Here is a 10250-nt window from a genome sequence, read left to right on the forward strand (position 1 = left end):
GTATCAGATCCACTCCAAGGTGAACCAGCAAGAGAATGAATCGGACACAACATTACCAATTACTATGGTACGAGAGGACGGCAGGGCGTGACGTATGGGAAACAGTACCACCCTCTAGAAAAAAACCATGCATACTGTAATTTTGGGTGCATGGTACTAGCAAAGTAGCAAAGTATGATTGAATAAATGGCTTCTCGCATGGAAGCCATGCATTTCAGGACATAAGCTCATTAGATCTTTTTTATTCCATCTGCTCTCATCGGTCAACCCCTAGAGTTTGTTCACGGTGGAAAAAACCACCGTGTATATGCTCGGAAATTAGACGGGAATGTCTAGAATAAAGGTGACTTCATCTTCATTAAACCAAGCTGCGAACAAATGTCTAATACAGGCAATAAAATAATTCTACTGCCATCATATACTTCGAACTACTGCCGTAAGATAAACATAAAATATACTAGGTGCATGTGCAGAAATTTTTTTCTTAATTTATCCACGAATGGAGTGCTATTAATGAAATAAAGAAACCGTCGCCATTCACTGTTATGTGGTAAGCACAGGACAGGTGCAGAGCGTTAATGACATTGCAATGACAGTAACATGGCTTGAAACGTTAAAAAATGGATAGTAATAGTTGAAAATAGACGTCTATTAAAGAAAAGTCAGCCATAAAATGTCGATTTTTTTAACTTTCCGCTACATTTCATATTTTGTTTGCTACCTCTTGGTAAAAACGGTTTCTAATTTTTTGTCTAAAAAGAATATAAGGTTAGTTGCGTTTTACATGCTTGGAGCAACAACATCGACTGCTCCTTGAATGTCAGTAATATTCCTAGCATCGTGGAGTCAGAATTTTAAGTTGTACTTAAGACTGGAATTTGTTTCGTTCTCGCAATTCTCGCTGGTACTACAAGAACGCACTTTAGCGATGACGTTACAAGATGAAACAGCACTTCTGAAAATGTGGAAGTTGGAGGCCGACTTTGTGTTTCTGTTAGCTAGAAGTCCTTGCCCGCGCCTGCCACATAGACTACTTTCTCGGACACCGAGTGGAACCAGAAGCATAACCACGCTCAGCTCAACAACGAATTAAACGCTGTAAGTTGTGGACGTCAGCGACGCAGAACTGTACAGTACACTAAAAACGGAACTGATCTGAAATATCTCTAATGAGCACAATTGCTCTAGAGCCTAACACAGTTCTGTAATATGTGTAACTTTCTCAATAGCTTTAATGCGCAACGAATGACGAATAGTATTGGTAGTTCATTGGTGGAAAGACTAAAATAAAGCATACTTTTACGAAAGCGGAAGTGTCTAGTCTTTTAGTGGTAGAGTGCAGCATATTTTTAGTCTTTTATAATTTAAGTATTGGACTTTACAATGTCGATACAATTGCAGTAATTCCAAAAGATGTTATTACGTTTTACATACACGATAATTGTGCTAACGAGCAGTATAGTTTATTGTTTCCTCGTGTTTAAAGAAATTTCCAGTTATACACCCAGATGTAAATAAACATAAATTGTTGTTTATTATGAATGTCGAATAATTAATCGTGTGAAACTTTTTTTTGCACATTAAGTTTTGTTTTTAATTTTTGATAAGTTTGATTTGGTGTTTTTCTCATAGATTTGCAGGTTGTTAAAAATCAATATTATTCCAAAATCCTTATGTTGGTTCTATAGAAAATAATCATGTTTCGATCTGGCAGTTAGTATGATTGAGATTTCAGAAACAAATTTCTAATTTGAATTTTCAGGTGGTTTCTCGAAGTTTAGTTCCACTGTGACGTCACATGTGGGCTCTTATTCGGAGAACTGATTGTGAATTTGCAGTACAGGCGTCGCCAGTCGTACAGTGTTCTTACGTCAGACTTCCTTTTTCAGGACTTTCAAGTTATCTGTTCCGATGTGCGACATCAGTATAAATAAAGCGAACTCGATATTAAACAGCAACATAACAGAATACAATTGAGTTTTATTTGTAAACCCTGGAAGTGTTACAAGCAGCAACATAGACGAAACTTCCTGGCAGATCAAAACTGTGCCTTTCGCAGGCGAATACTCTGCCAAGTGAGCAACCAAAGTACCACTCACGACCCGTCCTCACAGCTTTACTTCCACAATTACTTCATCTTCCACCTCCCAAATTTCACAGTAGTTCTCCTGCGAAATTTGCGGGACTAGCACTCGCCGAAGAGGGATTATTGCGGAGATTTCTGAGAGAACGGGGTTTGAGAAGTGCTTGGGTAGCTCAACTGGTAGAGCACTTCCCTGCGAAGGACAGAGGTCCCGAGTTCGAGTCTCGGTCCAGCAACAGTTTTGATCTGCTAGGAAGTTTCATATAAGCGCACACTCTGCTGCAGTTCGAAAAATTCATTTTGGAAACAACAAAGACAATAAAGACAATGAGACCTGTCCATTTCCTCCATGCTCGCTACACTGAGATTCCCGCATGTCCGAAAGAACAGACACCACACGTTCATATAACTGATACGCCTAGACGGCCAATGGATCCACCTTCTTCAGTGCGGATGTACGAGTTCGTCCGAGTAGCTAGCATGGAGGAAATGGACAGGTACTGCGAATAGGTGGCTCTTGCTGGGAATGTAGGTCGGCCGTGAGGCGTGGCAAGATAGTCCTGGATGGCGCATTGGTTAACGCACCTGGCTTGTAAGCAGGAGATCTCAGGTTCGGATCCCTGTGCAGTACACATTTTCAATCGTCGCCACTAATTTCATGTAATGTCCCGATGCAGCTGACATCAGTAATCCTTTCCTTTCGCCCATCCTCCACCTACAGTTTACCTACAGACAATGTGCTACACATTTAGACAAGAATAGGGGAAGAATCTGTAGTGCTTTTGTTGATGGAACCAATTGGCGTTTAATTAAAGCTATTTCTGGAAACCACTGCAAACCTATGGCAGGATGACGAGGTGGAAATGTGGGGCCCGCTCCACTGGAACAGGAGTCTCGTTAATTGCGCACTCGCAGGTGTTCAGCTGAACTGTTGATTCCATTTATCTGCTCGATATTTCGACGACCTACTTAGCCATCTTCTTCGGTGCTGTGAGCTATGTTATTATGCGTAATCGCTGCCTAGACCTCACCCAGACCACTTAAGTATTGTTAGCATCGCGCTACTGTTTGTAACAGGGTTCAACTCACGGCGGCCACTACACCCTTTGATGTTCATTTGTTGCTCATTTGTTTTTCAGAGCTAGCACGGTCATTCCGCGAAACAGATGGGTGACGAGATCTTAATACACTGAGTGCCGGAGTCCAAGTCTTGCTTGCACATATTGAAATTTTCTACGCTACACACTGAACCTATTCCCCTAAGATGCACAGTTTGTGATATTGGCACATCTACCTACCAGGTGGCCAAATATCAGTAATTCATCTCAGCGATTTTGTTGGGAATTGTGAGAAGCACATTTACAACTCTACTCTGCGGCTCCAGGATACGGATATAATGATCAGTTTCGACCTGGTTTCCCTCTTTACGTGAATGCCACTTTCTGAATGCTTAGAACTATTTGTGTAAAAATTCAACGATTGTTTCAGTGAACTCTTCAGGCACGTTCTCTCGCCTGCTTGTTTCTTGTTTGATAGAAAAAATGTTATTAAGAAACTAATGGCCTGACAATGGGTAGTCCGTTATCTCCTGAACTTATACATTGTGTACCTTGGAGCAAATGCCCTTGAAACCGTCAAGTTTAAGCCAACGTGTTTCTATCGACACGTACACCATATATTTGTGGTATGGCCACATGTAAAAAAAAATAAAATAAAATAAAAATAAAAAAAGCCTCGAACATTTAAACTCTATCAGTCCCCATACAAAATTCACTATGGAACATGTTAAAGAGGACCAGATACCGTACGTGTACAAGTTGGTTGCATCTCCATTCCTCGAGCCATCACTATCCCTCACAAAGAAATATAGTGCTACGGACTCTGGTCCATACAGCTCGAACGCTGTCAAACAAGATTAGTCTCGCCAAAGAACAGCGACTGTCATGAATAGTGTTCCGAATAAATGGATAGGCTACTCAGAACAACAAATTGAGCGGTCGTTGCTGTCAGAATCAGCAACGACTGAGAAATATGCTGAGTCTGATAATGGAAAAGAGAAGCTGGCAAAAATTCCGGAAATATCGCTAGATTCCTATGGAAAGATGGTATCCAATGTATTTCGCTCGCGTCAACAAAGGTAAAAAGGTATTCCTCGTAACGTAAAAGACGATCTAGATCGCCAAGTGTGTGCAGCATTCGATGCGGATGGTGGACGTCCCACGTGGGGCAGACTTTTAGGCCAGTCGAAGAGAGATGCAAACAACATCAGTGACACATCCGACTACACTGATAAGCCAGAACACTATGACCACTGCCCACAGCGACGTTGTATGCCCCATGGTGGCGTTGCGGGCACGTGACGAGGTAACAAAAATATTTAAGCGGAGCAGATACCGGCGGGGGATCAAAGATAGTTGAAAATGGGGAAACCCATTGAGATAAGTGGCTTTGACAAAGGGCAGATTACTATTACGCAGTGCCTGTTAATAAGTGTCATTTAAACTCTAGCAACCCTCCTACGAAACTCACGATGGAACTTGCTAAAGAGAGCCAGAGAGCCAGATACTGTACCTCTACGAGTTGGTTGAGAGTAAAACCCTAAGGTCACAGTGTTTATGGCAAACCCACCCACACTGAGCAGGATCTCCACTCCTCGAGCCATCACCATCCCTGACAAGAAATACAGTGAAGCTGTCGCTTATTCAAGTGCTACAGTCGTGAGAATCTACGGAAAGAGGTAGAAACTATAACTAGGTGCTAAATGGTTGGACGTCCACGACTCTTCACAGAATGTGGGGTTCGGGGGCTTGTCTGCTCTGTAAAGTAGGACAGATTGTGATATTCGCTATTTTTGGCTTAATTAAAATAGCAAATTCAGCCAGAAGGCAAATACTTGTTTATAAAGAATGATTAATATATAATAAGGCGTCGCATAGCGACGGTGGAATTTTCTAAATAATGTAATTCGTCGTCTTTGGGCGGCAATATAAACAGAAAAATACGGATAGGTATGCGATCCTTCACTATTTTGTTCGCTGGAGAACAAATGAAGCCTTGAGCGCTAAAAAGACTTTTACTGTTTTTCTCGAGTAAGACGGACGCAGATTTGTGGCGGTCTGATCTAATTATTTTTACTAAATAAATAAAAAACGTGTTCCGTCTAAGTTTGAGTGAAGTGTAAGAAGAACTGTTAAAACTTATCGTGACGACGCACGGGTGACTCAAAAGGACAATGGCTATATAAAAGAGCGCTCAATGGAAATGACACGGACATAAAAATCTACCGTCATTGTAGTATTAAGCTTAAGGTACGATATATGTTTTAGTTATAATAAATATTTGTTCTGGGAATACTGAATCATTTAGCAGTGCTCATTTCTATTATCTCCTCAGTATTATTTTCATTTTAATTATGCATTTTTCTAATATTACAGACACCAAGATCAGCAGTCCAATGTGCGTGTTACATTGATAAAAAGAAAACTGTTTTATCGTCTTCTTTCATCAGCTTTAATAGTGAATTTCCCTTTTGTGTGATGTTACAGTTGTTTTTGCGTCCTTAAGAACTTTCTGGTCCCTTAGGAAATTGTTTTGTCATAACAATAACTTCACAACCGGGTATGATCGTATCTACGACCATAAAGTAATTAGAAAGACGATAACGCAACTTCTTAATCAATAGCACGCTAGTTGTGACTGCCTCAAGCCACGCGAAACTGCAAGTAAAAACTATTCACATCTCATAATGCAATATTTTATGACAATGGTCAATCCATGATTCTTACGCCAATTGTGATTGATAAAACAGTTAGTTAAATCTCAATTTCCAACTTTCCATTGAATAACAACATCACTTTTATTCTGTAACATCACAAGATGGTGGGTGATCCATGGCATCTCTGCCGAAAGAACACAATCTTGGTGCACGCGCAAGTGTTTCGTAGCACACCGGTCATCGTGCATTGTTGAACATGGAATTCCTCAGCAGACCACCCCCCTATATGTTCACATGTTGGCCCATTGACATCGTCAGTTACGATTGCAGTGGGCATTGGGACCATGGGGATTCGATCGTCGATCAATGGAAACGTGTCAGCTCTTCGAGTGAATAGTGAACGGCGACTCGAAACGTGCAGCGCGCCACGGACGCAGGCTGGTGGGAACAGTATTTATGCTATAAGATACATTATCGTGTGCAGAACCACCTGCATCCCTTCATGCTTGATGTCTTCCCCGACGGTGATGTCACCTTTCAGCAATATAATTGTCATTGTCTCGGAGCCAGAGTCGTTCTTCAGTGGTTTGAGGAGCATTATAGTGAACTCACGTTGATATCTCGGTGACCAAATTCGCCTGTTGTGGATTCTATGGAACCCGTCTGGGTCACTATCGGGCGTCACCACAGCGTACGCAAAACAGCAGCCCGTTATTTACACGAATTACATGACCTGTGAGTAGATAGCTAATGCCACATAGCTGCACAAACCTATCGTCAAACTATCGGATCCCTGACACGCAGAATCAGAGATGTATTTCCAAAGACGGACAAACAAACTATTAAGCAGGTGGTTCTAATGGTTTTTTTTTTCATCAGTTTAAAACAACCAAGCAAATCAGCTGCCAGCGAGCTCTTCCTCGAGTGTAATCATGAAATGAAACACGATGAGATTAGCGCCGTGACCCAAACTAAAAGTTATTGAGACATCAAAATTAAAGAGTGTGTAGAAACAAAGATGTCGCATAATCCAATAAACCGTAAGACATATTTTAATTTAACGAAAGCTTCGTGTCCGATAGTCAGTTTATTAAGATCTCTCCGGCCATTTGACGCATCAGAGCTGGAAAGCGCTGAGAAAACGGTTGTTTCATAGTGCAGGCTCCGAAATACAAATGAGCCTCAATGGGTATAGCGGGCGCCGGAAGTACAAATGGTTCAAATGGCTTTAAGCACTATGGGACTTAACTTCTGAGGTCATCAGTCCCCTAGAACTTAGAACTACTTAAACCTAACTAACCTAAGGATATCACACTGTAAGGTTGTTGCATTAATTTGTTCTGATAGCGGTGCTGATATTCAAGATAAAAGCGGGTTAAAAGCTGTGAGCTGTCTGGGGAAGTCAACCTTGCATTACTGAGCAACTGTTTCACGAGGTATCCAGTCTAGCTTACCAAATTCGCAACCAGACTAACATTAATTATAATCTTTTAATCGTCATATGACAACCGGTGATATATATATATATATATATATATATATATAATTTAAATAAAAAGAAATAAATCAGTTTATATTTGGAAATTTATTTTAACATTGATCATTGAAATTCCAGCATATTAAACTTGATTCATAACTAAACTGGTGCCTTATTTAGGATTGTGAAAATGTGAGTTTGTAATCTTACAGAACACATCAAATATGGAGCCGATATTGGGAGACTGCATACAACACTGCATTCATAAAATAACACACGAAAGGGCTACTTTGATGACACCACATGCTTCACGTGGTCAACTTGGTTTACACAAAGAGCGTAACTCCACAATAATTTTGATAATTAAAATAAATTACCTCGAAACGCAATTTACAAAAGAAAAACCTCGAACTGGTTACTATCGTCTTACTATTAACCTGATGGGTCAAACAATTGTATAAGCACGTGGTACTGGTCTCACAAAGTACACCCCATGTGGGTTGAACATAAAGAAAAGTTGCTATATTGAAAAATATTGTCAAGAGGAGACGTTATAATCTCACACAAATTCGCATTTAAGATTGATGATCTTAGTTAGAGTTACTGATCAACACGTGGTTCCACTTTACTCACAAAGCAACTACTGGAAGATATTCTGAACTTCACACTCGAAATACACTGCGTTGCAATTTAAGATAACATTAGATATTTTAGAGCTAAACCTGAAATAAAGGTGATTAAATTTTCAGTTAGGCTGAACTTAGGAAATCCATTGTCCTACGGACTTAGCAGAGACGCACTTAGCCAGAGATCTTACCACTTCAGACGCTCGCCGCGGACAGACTGACGTGGTTCCTTCCTGAGGGTGCCTCACAGATACAAACGGAAGTGACCAGAGAGGCAGCTTCCTATACCAACATGACAAGGGACGGACAGGACCATACTAAGAATAGAAACCTCTCTGCTTTTAGAAAGCGTAGCTACCTGTTCCGACGTTAGTCCTACTGTTCTCTAGCAGACAGGATTGTCTGCTACCATCCTACATGCAACTAGAAATACATTTGCTCATTCATCCTCTCACACAGAAGGGAAGGGGGATGACAGTATCTTATCATATACAGTATATAAAAGAAAGCTGATGTAGGTTCCTTATGAGACTGCGTGACATGAATTACATATAAACTGTGTTTTAAAGTGTAGTAGTGTGACAGATCGTTCTTGTTTATGTGTAAAAGTAACACGTTTCACTGCTCAGTCTCCTCCCAGATAGTCAGAAACACCACAGTAAATTCAGAAGAGGAATTTATGCCGTAAATGACAACAGATTTAAGAAATTAACATGAAAGGAATCCAACAGAGACCTTTCAACACACATCCATGCCCGAGGCAGGATTCGAACCTGCGACCGTAGCAGCAGCGCGGTTCCAGACTGAATCGCCTAGAACCGCTCGGCCAGCGTCGGAAGTCGAACTTGGCTATAAAGAGCAGTGTCGCTTCAACAGTGCTTTACAGTCTGGTTGGAAACCAGGCAGCAAGAACGCTTAACATACCACGATTGTGTCAGTCGTCGAAATATCGTGCAGAAAAGTGGCGTCAATAACTCGGCTGAACAGCCGAGAGGACGCCATTAATCAAATTCACTCCGAGAAAACAAGAGAGATCACAGGAGACTGGTTAATTACCGTGTCATCTCGTTCGGTGCGCTACTGACGAAGGTCTGTGATCTGCTGTGACTGTGCTCTTGAATGTAGTGTATGGTACAAATAGCTTCCGGTTTGAGATAATACATAGCCCAACAAAATTAAAGGATCACCTTTTTGAAACCTTCTAATTGTCGCCTGTTCCGACAAATAACTTAGAAATTTGGCTCACAGCTGCCTATAGCCTTCCTCTATAATGTTGCAAAAGTGCAGCGCCCTTCGACGTCACCCTTGGCCTTAGAAACGCTTCAGACAGCAAAGTGTCGCAACATTCGACAGAAAAGGACACAGCTCAGAATTTCCTGTCAGCTTTAAGGTGGGTTAATAATGTCACATTGGCACCCAATACCACCAAAATTCTGCCCAGCGCCAAAGTGGACGTGTCACGCAATGGGAAGGTCGTCACACCCCCTCTTACCCACATTTCACCCCTTCTTTTGCAGTCCTGCGATGGAGACCATAACGGCGATACACAGCATTGAAATCGCGTGGTTTCCTTATGGGTTGCCGAGGAAAATATTTCAGACAACATCATCGCTCAGAATGACGCGAAAAGGCCTCTGGAGGTGGCATAAAAAGCGCCAATGAAACGCTCTTTCCTTTGGGATGTTGATTCCCACACATTTTGCCGTCGAAAACGACAGCTGGCAATCCGCTGAGTAACAGGACGACGTTCTTGACAACGTTCGACACTGCTGCCTCCTACCCCCCCCCCTTCCCCACACCCCATGGATGCTTCAACCGTGCCCTAAGGATAACGTTGGGCTAGAATCCCAGTGTACGTTATCTGACCCCTCTGTAGTATACAACGACCGCAAATTTTGCTCTGATATAAGGGATGAAACCACCAGAACCACTAGAACGTGATCCGAAGCAGCAAATGGGATTTTTATTTTTCAGCACTTCTCTCCCGCACAACTGTGGCGCTATCACGGGGGTGGCGTGCTATATTGTTATGTGCGTGAATAAAGCAACAAAGAGTCACTCTAAGACTCTTCAGTTCGGCAATACCCTCAGTGCCAACCACGCACCACTGTTGAGCACTTTAAAAATGCACCTGTCAGAAACTTCGACACCATTTTAGGCTCGCAGTTCCCGTTTTATTTCCGTACATGACAATATTCACCTAATGACTGTACCTGATAGATCGAGAATTACTTTCCACGGGAAGGAGACACCAGTGAGGACACCAGTGAGGTAATAAATGCGGACGGTTGCGTAGGATAATGTTTACTTCCGTGTTAACCTTGCACAGGGTAAGAGGACGTCAATTGT

The 10250-nt window shown here is 41.8% G+C and overlaps 1 non-coding gene across 1 annotated transcript; it reads left to right on the forward strand.

The window, feature by feature from the left end:
- Positions 1-2244: 2244 nt before the first annotated feature.
- Positions 2245-2319, forward strand: Trnar-gcg (transfer RNA arginine (anticodon GCG)). Its single transcript has one exon. It is a non-coding gene; the product is annotated as a tRNA-Arg (tRNA).
- Positions 2320-10250: the final 7931 nt, after the last annotated feature.

This window comes from Schistocerca cancellata, chromosome 5 (genome assembly GCF_023864275.1).
Source record: "Schistocerca cancellata isolate TAMUIC-IGC-003103 chromosome 5, iqSchCanc2.1, whole genome shotgun sequence".
NCBI lineage: Eukaryota > Metazoa > Arthropoda > Insecta > Orthoptera > Acrididae > Schistocerca > Schistocerca cancellata.